We start from the raw sequence: 14,357 nt of genomic DNA, 5'->3' as shown, positions 1-14,357 counted from the left end.
TCAATTCTATATAATAAAATTTATCTGACCTTGAAAATAAATCTAGAACCCAATCTCCTTAATTTGAACATAAGCCTATAAGCTAGTTAATCGAGGACTGTGGTTTTTGATAAATGTTAACTATCTCTCCTTTTGCTTATTTATCTTCATATGTTAGTTTTTTCATAACAACATCATAAACCAGTGCTTGACTATGACTCTTTCCATCTACCCGATTAAGAAGCACAAATTATAGCTATCATCTTTTGTCCAACTATCAATATGGATGGGCTCACAATCATATATAATGGTTGATCTTCACGGTTAAGAAGATTTGACTTTTTCCTTTAATATGAAATAGTAAAAGTTCAATTAACTTGTACATAAATGAGTTTTTTTAACATTAATCGAACATATAATTTCAACGTCTTACCATGTAAGTTGCATTCTTGAGTTTGTTTTTCCCTTGAAGCTTGTCAATAACAATGCCAATTGTGTCTGAATGAAATGTCACAAATCTCCATAATGGTGATGATGTGACTTCTACAAATCCTGCAACCACTTTACTAAGAGCTTGATAAGTATAAGGGTCATTATCATAGTCAATGTTGTTTTTGAAACCATGAGGAATATCCGCAATAACTACGGAATAATCCCTTTTAGGTACGAGTTCAACAATGTCTTCATAGTCCCCTTGTATTACTTGATATTGAATAACGTCAAACCCATTCCAAATGAAATAAGTAAGAGTTGGATCAAGTTCAACATTCCTAAGACGTTGCTTTCTCAATCTTTCGATCTTAATTTTTTCAATAAAGCTTCTGAAACTATCTGGTGTTCCATTTGCATTCTTCCCCATCTTTAATAAAATAAACAAATATATGTATAAGTTATAAAATAAAAAATAGTATACAGATGAATAAAAATGGATGTATAAATCAACATACAATTTTAAATGCAAGATAAACATATTTTAGTGTTGATGTAAGAATTGAATCTAGGTAGTTGCGTACAACATCATCTCAACTATCTTCATTCAACAATTTAACTACTTGTTGTATTTTCATGTAAAGTTTGTCACTGAATAGATAAAGTAAAAAAATAATATAATGATATGTGTAACAAATACTCACAAGAACAATATGTTATATTTAAAAGAAAATTATAATATAGAAAAAGTAAAAATAATTCAACAAACTTAATTTTGAAATTCCGTAAACATTTCGTCCAATGATAATTCCTTTGACTTCACATGAGATAATATTACTTTGACAAGTTTTTCATCCTTCACTCCTTGCAATGCTCTCCAAGGTGTGATAGTCATATCTTCTGGACGCTGCTTCATTTCAGGACTTGATTTACTACTGCTACATATCAATGGTTTAGACTTTTTAGCCCTCTGGCTTTAATGCAAATGTTCTCCCATATGTTAAAAATCTCATTAATCAATTCTCATATCTCTCCAGTTCTAAATGTCAACTGGAAAATGTTATCAATACCTCTGAATATATCAGAATGTACTTTGTTGCTTTTTGAATTGATTTTTTCTTTAATTTGATAGCTTATTTCCATACAATATTCCTTTCGAAATTCTAAACTAACATTTATTTTATCCCCACCACATTTTTCTTCAAATTCATTATGAATAAATCTAACCCTTTGGATAAAAGTCATAGACATCCTATACTCATTATCTGTGTTACGATCCAATGCAAATAACTTTGCCTATGTATTCGATAAACCAACATAAATGATACATTTCATTGTTTCAAAAAGCGGGTTATTGGGATATTCCTCCATCAAGTGCCTTTGAACTTTTACATAATGGTTTCCCCTAAGCACATAATGTATTCAAAACATTTTTACTTATCAAATGCTTATTTGTTGGGAATTTGAACTGGATCAACAAGAAGCACATAATCATCCACATGAGCATATGGATTGTACCTCATCGATGTTTTCAAGTTGTGAATATGTAGGTGGTGTGGCTTTCTGATTCAATATTTAAATTGTCCTTCACTTGGCTTATAGATTTGTTTCACATTAAGTTGAAATGTACGACCACCCTCAATTAAATTTGTCTTTGTCAAGTTATGTCGAATGACAGCATCTTGTTTTGTTTTAATAATGCCATCCTCTAAATTAGCGCCTGATGTAATGATTTATTTGTTTTCTTTTGAATTTTCACTAGGATCTTCACTGTTGGTCTTGGCTATTTGAGAATGATCAACTTTCATTTTATTCCTCCTCTTTTCTTCTAGATAAGTAACATTCTTATCATCAACTAGAACAAAGACATTTTTGGGCATTTTTACTTTTGGTCTTTTAGGACTCTTCTCTTTTTTAACATCAGTTTTAATCTCATTTTCAATGATGGCAACATATTCTTTAGCGTCAGTTTCAACTTCCTCATCTTAAAAAGTAATATGTTTACCTTTGCTAGATTTATCCACTATAGACATTCTTTGCTGATCCCTTGGATGTAATTTTGTAGCATTACGAATTACTATTTTTTGCTTGTTTACCATATCTTCTTCTGACCTTGAGTAGAAACAGCGGACAACATTCCTAATATCTTGCTCTATGAAATAAATGTCTCCCAACATAATTGAAAGATTTTCAATAAAATTTTGTCACACAAAATATCACATGTCAATAAAAACTAAGTTATAAAAATATAATGATACAATTACAATAACACAAAACACATAAATATAAATAATAATACTTATGATATCTTGTGCAATTTCATTTATTATTTGTTTACACATATTTATAGATTCCTCTGCCGTGTCATACATTGACATTGATAACTGATATTTAATCTTGTCATGTGACTTGGGAAGTTTTGTAAGTACATAAACAACTTCAGTATCCGGTATCAAACAGATGTCTAGTAATTTTCTTAGCACCTCATAAAGTCCACTATCATCAGGGATATCAACATATAGATATATTTGCATATGTTATTCGCCTTCTCTATCTTTCACATACCATACATTTTTTGTATGTCTCATTTCTTGTGATTTCTTCCAGTAAGAAATCATCTTATTATCGTTTCAGGCACTTGATAGATTTGTAGTTATTAGCTTAGGTTTGGTTCGTTCAACAGTGTTTTTGGAGGATCTACCTTTAATTTTAGCAGTCTTTGGTCCAGAAAGATTCACATAAATATTTTTTGATGCCATTTTTCTGCAAAAAAATACACATAAATCAGTAAATTACAAAAAAAATAGTAGCTTAAGTAAACAAATAAAACGAAACAAAATCTAAAAATGATAAATAATCATAAATGATAAATAATTTTTAAAACATAACCTTTAAAAAAAGAACAAAATAAAAAAAATAAAAAAATGGTCTGACCTACCCCCGCAGTCCAACAGGCATGTGGGGGTGGAGAATCGTGCCTCCACCTGCACGGGCCCATTGGGCCACGGGGGTGGGGCAAGAGGGGTTGCGTGCAACCCTCTCCTGCCCCACCCTCGCTGCCCAATGGGCCTGTGGGGGTGGAGGCCCGATTCTATGAACGGACCTCACGCTTGGCGGGCTGGGCCGCGAGGGTGGGTGTCGCCGGCGGACACGATTGGGCCCACCACGCCCACTGCAGACGTAGTGGCTTTTTGCCTGCTATGGGGTTGTCAGGTAAGTCTGGCTCATCTAAATTTTTAATTTCTAGAAGAAATCTAAATCTCATTAATAAAAAGTTAAATATTATTGTACTGGAATATGTTTTTGGTATGGTATTTTACACGAAGATAACAACTCAACTGACACATAACTACTAGTAAATCTAAGGGAGTTTAAGACTTGCACACAACAAAAGGGAAACTAATCTTTCAAATGCGATATTTTTCTATTGAATATGTTGTCGATAACAATGTAGTTGCTCCAAAAAATCGCTCGGAGTCTTAACGAACCTCAAAAAGCCTTGATGTGATGTGAAGAATAGCGATAATGAAATTTATGATATAGTGGGATTTACGAAATTGTTTTACCGCATAGTGAATGTGATATTAATTTGTTTTTATAAAAACTAACATATAAATCTTTTTAAGACGATATCATGATTTATGATAAAGTGAACATTACATAATTGTTTTACCATATAGTGAATGTGGTATTGATTTTTTATAAAGACATGGATTCTTCTGGTAGTGAAGTTTCACTTTCTGAAGTATCAACATCTTCGTCACGTAGCAACTCTATTCATATTGATGAAGGTAACGAAAATTCTTTCACTATGAATAGAGTCAAATATTCCACTTAGTCCTAATCCTAAGGAATATGAGAGCAACACTAATGAAGGGCATGATGAAGAATTTCAAATAAATAAAGAGTTATGGTTTCCACTTAGTCCTAATCCTATGGAATATGACAACATCAGTGATGAAGAGCATGATGAAGATTTTCAAAAGAATAGAGAGTCACAATGTCCGCTTAGTCTTAATCTTATCGACTATGAGAGCAGCAATGATGAAAATCATGATGAAGAATTTCAAATAAATAGAGAGTCATGGTGTCCACTTAGTCCTAATCCTATGGACTATGAGAGCAACAATGATGAAGAGCATGATGAAGAATTTCAACTAAATAAAGAGTCGCGGTTTCCACTTAGTCATAATCCTATGGACTATGAGAGCAATAGTGATGAAGAACATGATGAAGAATTTCAAATGAATAGAGAGTCTCGGTTTCCACTTAGTCCTAATCGTATGGACTATGAGAGAAGCAATGATGAAAGCAATGCTGAAGAGTTTCCAATAAATCGAAAGTCACAGTGTCCACTTAGTTCTAATCCTATGGACTATGAGAGCAACAATGATGAAGGCTAGGATGAAGAATTTTCAATAAATCGAGAGTCACATTTTCACCTAGTCCTAATCCAAAGGACTATGAGAGCAGTAGTGACGAAGGGAAGGATGATGAATTTTTAGGAAATAGAGAGTCACATTTTTCACCTAGCCCTAATCCTAAGGAATATGAGAGCAATAGTGATGAAGGGAAAGATGAAGCACTTAGTCCTAATCCTAAGGACTATGAGAGTAGCAGTGACGAAGGGCAGGGTCTAGTGTCAATTTACAGATCAAGATCTTCATAAAAACATGGTAGAAAAATTGAACAAAGATGCATACTTGATGCTTCTAATTAAAGGATGCCAGAGCAAGGGGAAAAGAAGGATGAGAACATGGTGATTTAGATGACAGAACATATGAACATTGCAGATTAGAAACCAACATGCGATAAGATAGGATTGGACAAAGCTATAAATCACCATAGTTTCTTTAACATATGTTTATTTAAGCAATCATTATATCATGTGTTTGGATTTACTTTCATAAATACATTTGAATTTTTTTGCCAAAGGACATCAATAAAAACTGTATAAGAATTTTAATGTATGCTTTTCCAATCATTCCATCTAATGGTGATTGAGGTTCCTTTTCCTTTTTTGCCACATGCGATTCATTAAAATCCCTTTTCCTCCACCCAATTTCTTGCATTGTATCAGGAAGAAATTGAAGAGTATTAATTCTTTGTTGAATAAATTTTCACTGTACTGGGTCTTTTTAATGATAATGCAATTTATTATTTTTTGTAGGCCACATGCTAGTGTTGTACCTAATTATCAAGCACAAAAGAAATAAAAAAGTGAATTAGTATAATGACATATAAATTAAGAAAAAAGATATTGAAATTTAGATCTATATAATAAAACTTGCCTGAGCCTGAAAATAAATCCAGAACCAATCTCCTTAATTTGAACATAAGTCTATAAGATAGTTAATAAATGAATGTGGTTTTTGATAAATGTTAACTATCTCTCATTTTCCTTCTTTATATTCATATGCTAGTTTTTTCACAACAACATCATAAACCAGTGCTTGGCTATGACTATTTCCATCTACCCGATTAAGAAGAACAAAGTTATAACTATCGTCTTTTGTCCAACTATCAATATGGATGAACTCACAATCATTTATAATTGGTTGATCTCAACGGTTAAGAAGATTTGACTTTTTTCTGTAACATGAAATAGTAAAAGTTCAATTAACTTGTACATAAATGAATTTTTTAACATTAATCAAACATACAATTTCAACGTCTTACCATGGAAGTTGCATCCTTGAGTTTGTTTTCCCATTAAAACTTGTCAATAACAATGCCAATTGTGTGTATGAATGAAATGTCACAAATCTCCATAATGGTGATGATGTGACTTATACAAATATTGCAACCACTTTACTAAGAGTTTGATAAGTATAAGGGTCACTATCATAGTCAATGTTTGAGATATTGAAACCATGAGGAATATCTGCAATAACTAGGGAATAATCCCTTTTAGGTATGAGTTTAGCAATGTCTTTATAGTCACCTTGTATTACTTGATATTGAATAGTGTCAAGCCCATTCCAAATGAAATGAGTAAGAGTGTGTTATATACCTAAGGGGGATAATATGGGGTACCAAGGGAGGTACCCAAGGTAATAATGTAATAATGAGATGGGCCATAGTAATAAATAAGGTGGTTAACCCATATCATGTAAGGGACCACAAGTAGTTAGCAATAATGTAATGGGCCCATGGTGTTAGTTGATGGTATGAGGGAACCATGGTAATGACCTATGGTATTGTATGTATGAGGCCTATATAGAGGCTAGAGACTCCAGGTCAAGGAATATTGTCAAGGATGATTGTATGAACAAGCATATGGCTTGTGGAGTGCTCTCCTTCCTTAAGGAGTGAATGTATGGTGTTGCCCTACCTTAAGGGTTTGATCAATAAAGAATCATTTCATATTATTTCTGGGTTTATTTGCATTATCTTATATTTTCATATCAGATCTATAGTATTTCCGGGTTAGATCTATAACAAGTGGTATTAGATCTATAACAAGTGGTATCAGAGCTATAACAGAGTTGGACCAAGTTCAATATTCCTAAGATGCTGCTTTCTCAGTGTTTCGATATTAATATTTTCAATAAAGCTTCTGAAACTATATGGTGCTCCATTTGCATCCTTTCTCATCTTTAATAAAATAAACAAATATATGTATAATTTATAAAATAAAAATAGTATACAAATGTATAAAAATGAATGTATAAATCAAGATACCTTTTTAAATGCAAGATAAAATCTTTTAGTGTTGATGTAGAACTTGAATCTGGGTAGTTGCGTACAACATCATCCCAACTATCTTCATTCAACAATTTAACCATTTGTTCTTGTATTTTCATATAAACTTTGTGACTGAATAGATAAAGTACAAAAATTTAAAATAATGATATGTATAACAAATACTACCGAGAAAAATATGTTATATTTAAAAGAAAATTATAATCTAGAAATAAGTAAAAATAATTCAGCAAACTTACTTTTGAAATTCCTTAGACATTTCGTCCAATGATAATTCCATTGACTTCACACGAGATAATATTTTTTTGACACGTTTTTCATCCTTCACTCCTTGCAATTCTTTCCAAGGTGTGATAGTCATATCTTCTAGAAGCTGCTTCATTTCAGGACCTGATTTACTGCTGCTACATATCAATGGTTTACACTTTTTGACCTTCTAGTTTTTAATGCCAATGTTCTCCCACATGCTAAAAATCTCATTAATCAATTCTCATATCTCTTCAGTTCTAAGTTCCAACTAGAAAATGTTATCAATACTTCTGAATATATCAGAATGTACTTTTCCACCTTTTGAATTGATTTTTTCCTCAATTTGATAGCCTATTTCCATACAACATTCATTTCGAAATTTTAGACTAACATTTGTCTTATCCCCACCACATTTTTCTTCAAATTCATTATGAATAAAGCTAATCCTGTGGATAAAAATCATAGACATCTTATACTCATTATCTATATTATGACCCCATGCCAATAAATTTTCTTTTGTATCTGATAAACTAACATAAATGATACATTTCATTGTTTCAAAACGTGGGTTATTGAGATATTCCTCCATCAATTGCCTTTGAGCTTCTACATAATGGTTCCCCCCAAGCACATTATAATTGTATTCAAAACATTTTGACTTATCAAATGCTTCTTTGTTGGGAACTTGAACTGGATCAATAAGCACATAATAACCCACATGAGCATATGGATTGTACCTCATCGACGTCTTCAAGTTGTGAACATGCAGGAGGTGTGGCTTTCTGATTTAATATTTGAATTGTCCTTCACTTGGCTTAATATAGATTTGTCTCACATTAAGATGAAATATATGACCACCCTCAATTAAGTTTGTCTTTGTCAAGTTATATAAAATGATTTTGTTTTGTTTTAATAATTCCATCCTTAAAATCAAATCTTAGTGTAATGATTTCCTTGCTTTCTTTTGAATTTTCACTAGGTTCTTCACTGTTGGCCTTGACTATTTGAGAATGATCAAATTTCATTTTATTCCCCCTCTTTTCTTCTAGAGAAATAACATTCTCATCATCAACTAGAACAAAGTCATTCTTGGGCATTTTTACTTTTGGTCTTTTATGACTTCTCCTTTCTAACATCACTTCTAATATCATCCTTAGTGATGAAAACATATTCTTCAGCGTCAGTTTCAACTTCCTCATCTTCAAAAGTAACATGTTTACCTTTGCTTGATTTATTCACTATAGACATTCTTTGCTAATCCCTTGGATGTAGTTTTGTAGCATCATGAAGTACTATATTTTATTTGTTTACCATATCTTCATATGACCCTGAGTAGAAACTGTTGACAACATTCATAATATCTTGCTCGAAATAAATGCCTCCCAACATAATTGAAAGATTTTCAATAAAATTCTGTCAAACAAAATATCACATGTCAATAAAAACTAAGTTATAAAAATATAATGATACAGTTACAGTAATGCAAAACACATAAATATAAATAAAAATACTTACAATATCTTGTGCAATCTCATTTATTATTTGTTTGCATTGTACGTTTTAACCTCGTACATAAATTACTTGCATACGAATTCTAAAAACACAGAAATTAAACAATGCGAGAGCATAACACATAAAACACATATACACAAAAATTTTCCTCTTGATCCCAAAACCAGGATTACCAACTTTAATTTTTTCATTATATTACTTTCATTGTTACAATACATATTTATACATGTCGAAGCATCTAATACCATGGACTGAAAAACCATCATGTCCAAAACCATGGATTGAAAACCATATGGAGGTCCGCCCAACCGAATATAGGGTCTAATTTTTTTTTCCTAGGGCGCTGCCCCAGACCCCGTAGAGGGGGGCTATCTGCCCCCCTCAAACCACTCAAATAGGGGCGGCTGCCGCCCCCCCTGTGACCCCCTCACTGCGCAATCGGTGCAATGAAGGGGGTGCTCCGCCGCCCCTCTAACCCCCCAGTTCACTACGTAGGTTAGTCATGGAAAGAATATAACACAACCCAACATTCTCCCACTTGTTTTTTTCTTTCCACAGGGGGCCACAGGAGAGATTAGTTATTTTTCCAGCCTTGAAACGCCCATTGTTTATCTACACCAGGAGAACTTCTTAGAGCTCACAGAGTTTGTCAGTGCATCTGCAGTATTCTTCAAAGTGTCCACCTTTACCAGCAACACCTTTTTGTCTTCTATCATATCCCTCACAAAGTGATACTGAACATGAATGTTCTTTGTCTTTGAATGATAAGCAGGGTTCTTTTCCAAGAAAATTGCACTTTGGATATCACAATCTATCCTTATAGCTCCATGTACTAACCCCATACTTGAACACAGTCTCTGCAACCAAACTGCTTCCTTGCTTGCATGAGTGGTTGCCATATATTCCGCTTCTGTAGTTGATAGTGCCACTATAGATTGTTTCTTACTCATCCAATTGACCACACCTCCAAATAGGTTAAACACATACCCACTTGTGGATCTTCTCTGATCCAAATCTCCAGCTCGGTCTGCATCAAAAAAGCCACGGATATCCAAAACTCTGTCCAATCCTAGTCTTCCTTGGTAGCACAAACCATAATCACTAGTGCCATGAAAATACCTGAAAACCCGCTTCACTGTTGTTTAATGCTCCTTCCCTGGTTTTGACATAAACCTGCTCAATACTCCCATTGCATGTGAAATGTCTGGTCTAGTACAGACCATTGCATACATCATGCTACCAATTTCACTTGCATATGGAACATGGGACATATCCTCTTCCTCTTCTTGTGTCTTGGGACACTGTTCAACAGATAACTTTACACCTACAGGAATAGGAATCTTCATTGGTTTACTATCCTGCATATTAAACATCCACAATATTGTCTCGACATACTTCCTCTAGTTTAACCAGAGCTTCCTCTTTGCCCGATCTCTTTTAATTTCCATGCCCAAAATATATTTTGTAGCACCAAGATCTTTCGTGTCGAATTTGGAGGACAATTGGGTCTTCAAATCCTGGATAATTTCTTTGTCATTTCCAACTAGCAACATATCATCCACATACAAGACCAGATAAATAACACGATCACCAATTAATTAAAAATACACACAGTGATCTGCTTTGCTTCTAGTGAAGCCAAGTCCCCGTATAAATGTATCCAATTTCTGATACCACATCCTTGGTGACTGTTTTAACCCATACAGAGACTTCTTTAACTTGCATATCAGTTCTTTCTTACCCTTCATCGCAAAGCCTTCAGGTTGCTTCTTGTAGATTTCCTCTTCCAGATCCCTGTGAAGAAATGCTGTATTCACATCCATCTGTTCTACCTCAAAATCAAAAGTGGCAACAACAAATAAAAGTAATCTAATAGAAGTTACCTTGGCAACAGGAGAAAAAATATCACCAAAATCAATTCCCGACACTTGGGAATAACCTTTTGCTACCAACCGAGCTTTGTATTTCTCCACCTTTCCTTCTGCATTTGTCTTCTTCTTGAACACCCATTTGTTGCCAATGGGTTTCTTTCCAGCCGGCAACTCCACCAGACCCCAAGTCTCATTTTTGTGCAAATATTCCATTTCATCAACCATGGCCTCTTTCCAGAGTTTTCCATCCTCTAAATCTACTGCTTCCTTCACAGTTCTAGGATCATCATCAGTAATAGATAAAGCAAAATTTGAACAGAAAGTAGATGGACTATACCTTTTTGGTTGCCTTCTTTCTCGAACTGATCTTCTTACACCTGGAGTTTGTGGCTTTTCATCTTCTGATTCCTCCTCTGCTGTAGAGTTTGATACTTCCTCCTTTAGCTCAAACTCTATCTTTTCAGGTTCCTTTGGTTGGACTTCATGTTTAATAATATATTTCACCTCTCTGAACACCACATCTTGGTTGTACACAACCTTCCTTGATGCTGGGTTCCAAAGCTTATAACCCTTTAAATGATCGTTATACCCAATAAAGATGCATTTTTCAAATTTACTATCCAACTTTGTTCGTTTTTACTTTGGAACATGTACATATGCATCACATCCAAATACCCTCAGATGTGAAAGAGAGGGTTTCTTACCAGTCCATACTTCTTGTGGAGTCTTATCTTCCAACGCTGATGAAGGTGATCTGTTGACCAGGTAACATGCTGTCGCCACCGCCTCTGCCTGGAATTCTTGTCCTAACCCGACACCACTGAGCATGCTTCTTTCCCTTTCCATCAATGTATTGTTCATTCTTTCCGCAACTCCATTTTGCTGAGGTGTATATGGAGTAGTATTCTGCCGTGCTATACCACACTTCTTACAAAATTTTTCAAATTCCTTACTGCAAAACTCTCCACTGTTATCTGTCCTCAACACCTTTATCTTCATCTCTGTTTGGTTTTCCACTAGAGCCTTAGATTCTTTAAACCTGTCAAAGACTTCAGATTTCTTCTTAAGGAAATATATCCATGTATTTCTTAAGAAGTTATCTATAAAGGATACATAGTACACAGACTTACCCAGTGATGGAACCTTCACAGGTCCAAACGCATCACTATGCACAAACTCTAATATTTATTTCACCCTCTTACCACCATAGGAGAAACTCACCTGATTCTGATTCCCATATACATAATTTTCACAGAAATCAAAATCCAGAGAGCTATTACTCATACCTTCTACCATACCTTTACCATAAATTATTCGAAGGCCCTTCTCTCCAATATGTCCAAGCCTTTGATGCCACAACATGGTCTTCTCTTGAGAGACCACTAGATTTTCTGCTCCACTTTCAGGAACCACAGAATTGTTGCACCCATCAACAACAGTGCTACCTTGTAGCTTGTATAGAGTTCTAGTCCGAACTCCCCGCATCAATACTAGTGCTTCTCGAACCATCTTGCTGGTATCCTTCTCGAACACTATTTTTACACCTGTACCATCCAGCTTGCTTACAGAAATCAGATTTTTGGCTAATGCAGGAATATGCAAAACACCCTGAAGTGTTCTAACCCTTCCACCTTGCAACTTCAACTTTACTTTTCCGCGATCAACGATTCTAGCCTTCCTATCATCCCCTAAGAAGACATCACCACCATCGTATTTATCATACTTGCAGAACCACTCTCTATGGAGAGTGAAGTGAAAGGATGCACCTGAGTCAATCAACCATGCCTCATGATATACATCCCCACCTTCATCTGAGGTGGTTTTTGCCTCTGCAGAAGAAGCACCATCAAATCTATTTCCTTTATCAAGAGCTTTAGATTTACAGTCCCTTGTGTAGTGCCCTTCCTTTCCGCATTTCCAGCACACCACCTTTACAGGTTTTCCTGGAGATTTAGATCTCCCTCTAGATTTAGATCTCCCACTCGATGACTTATTTTTGTTTTTGTTCTGGGACCGGACTTGTACAAACAAGGCATTACCATTTTGGCTCTCCATATTTTTCCGTCTCATCTCCTCCGTCAGCAAGGATGAGACTATTTCATCAAACTGCAAGGCAGTTGCATTGCTACCTATTGCAATAACCAGACTATCCCACGAATCTAGTAGAGAACAAAACAAACTGATGCACTTATCTTCATCTGAAATTTTAATATCAACAGATAATAACTGAGTTACCACAGTATTAAATGTGTTCAGATGCTTTGTCACCGAGTCTCCATCTTTCATCCTCAGGTTATACAACTTTTTCCATAGGAGCATTTTATTCACCAAAGACTTAGATTGGTACAAAGTCCCTAACTTGTCCCACAAAGCCTTCGTCGTAGCTTCCCCTGATACATTCAGCAATACTGAATCTGAGACACACAATCGTATTGTGCTCTTTGCCTTCCGATCCAACTTCTTCCATTCTTCATCGGACACTTCCGTTGGTTTAGTACCTGGATCTACCACGATCCACTGATCTTTATCCACCGATAGATCCTCTATCTTGAGTTTCCATAACTCAAAACTCTGACCATTAAATTTATCGATCTCTATCTTTCCACTGCTCACCATCTTCTTTCACCATTATAATCGATCCCGCAGATCTCCCACTGAACAGGGTCTACCACAGACCCGAGCGAAACCCCTCAGCAACAAAGGCGTCCTCTTGAGGCCAAAACAACTCTGATACCAAATGTAGGTTTTAACCCCGTACATAAATTACCTGCATACAAATTCTAAAAACACATAAAATAAGCAATGCGAAAGCATAACACATAAGACACATATACACAAAAATTTTCCCTTGGATCCCAAAACTGGGACTACCAGCTTGATTTTTTCATTATATTACTTTCAATGTTACAATACATATTTATACATGCCGAAGCATCCAATATCATGGACCGAAAACCATAGGTAGGTCCTCCCAACCTAATATAGGGTCAATTTTTCTTTTTTATTAGGGCGCTACCTCGGACCCGTAGAGGGGGGCTACCCACCCCCCTCAAACCTCCCGGGCAGGGGGGGTTGCTGCACCCCCTGTGACCCCCGCTGCGCAATCGGTACAACGAAGGGGGGGCTCCGCCCCCTATCTAACCCCTCAGTTCACTACGTAAGTTAGTCGTGGAAAGAATATAACACAACCCAACATACACATCTTTGTAGATTCCTATGTTGTGTCATACATTGACAATGATAACTGATATTTAATCTTGTCATGTGACTTGGGCAATTTTGAAAGTACATAAACAATTTCAGTGTCCGATATCAAACAAATGTCTAGTAATTTTCTTAGCACCTCATAAAGTCCATTATCGTTAGGGATATCAACATATAGATATATTTACAGATGTTGTTCACATTCTCTATCTTTCACATACCATACATTTCTATATGTTTCACTTGTGATTTTTTCCAGTAAGAAATCATCTTTTATCGTTTGAGGCACTTGATAAATTTGTAGTTATTAGCTCAGGTCCGGTCGTTCAACAATGTTTTTTGAGGATCCAACTTTAATTTTAGTAGTCTTTGGTCCAGAAAGATTCACATAGATATTCCTTGATGCCA

This window comes from Pinus tabuliformis, chromosome 2_2 (assembly GCF_031772625.1).
Source record: "Pinus tabuliformis cultivar Carrire ecotype Pingquan chromosome 2_2, CPIR1, whole genome shotgun sequence".
NCBI classification, from domain to species: Eukaryota; Viridiplantae; Streptophyta; class Pinopsida; order Pinales; family Pinaceae; genus Pinus; species Pinus tabuliformis.
This window is presented reverse-complemented; position numbering follows the sequence as displayed.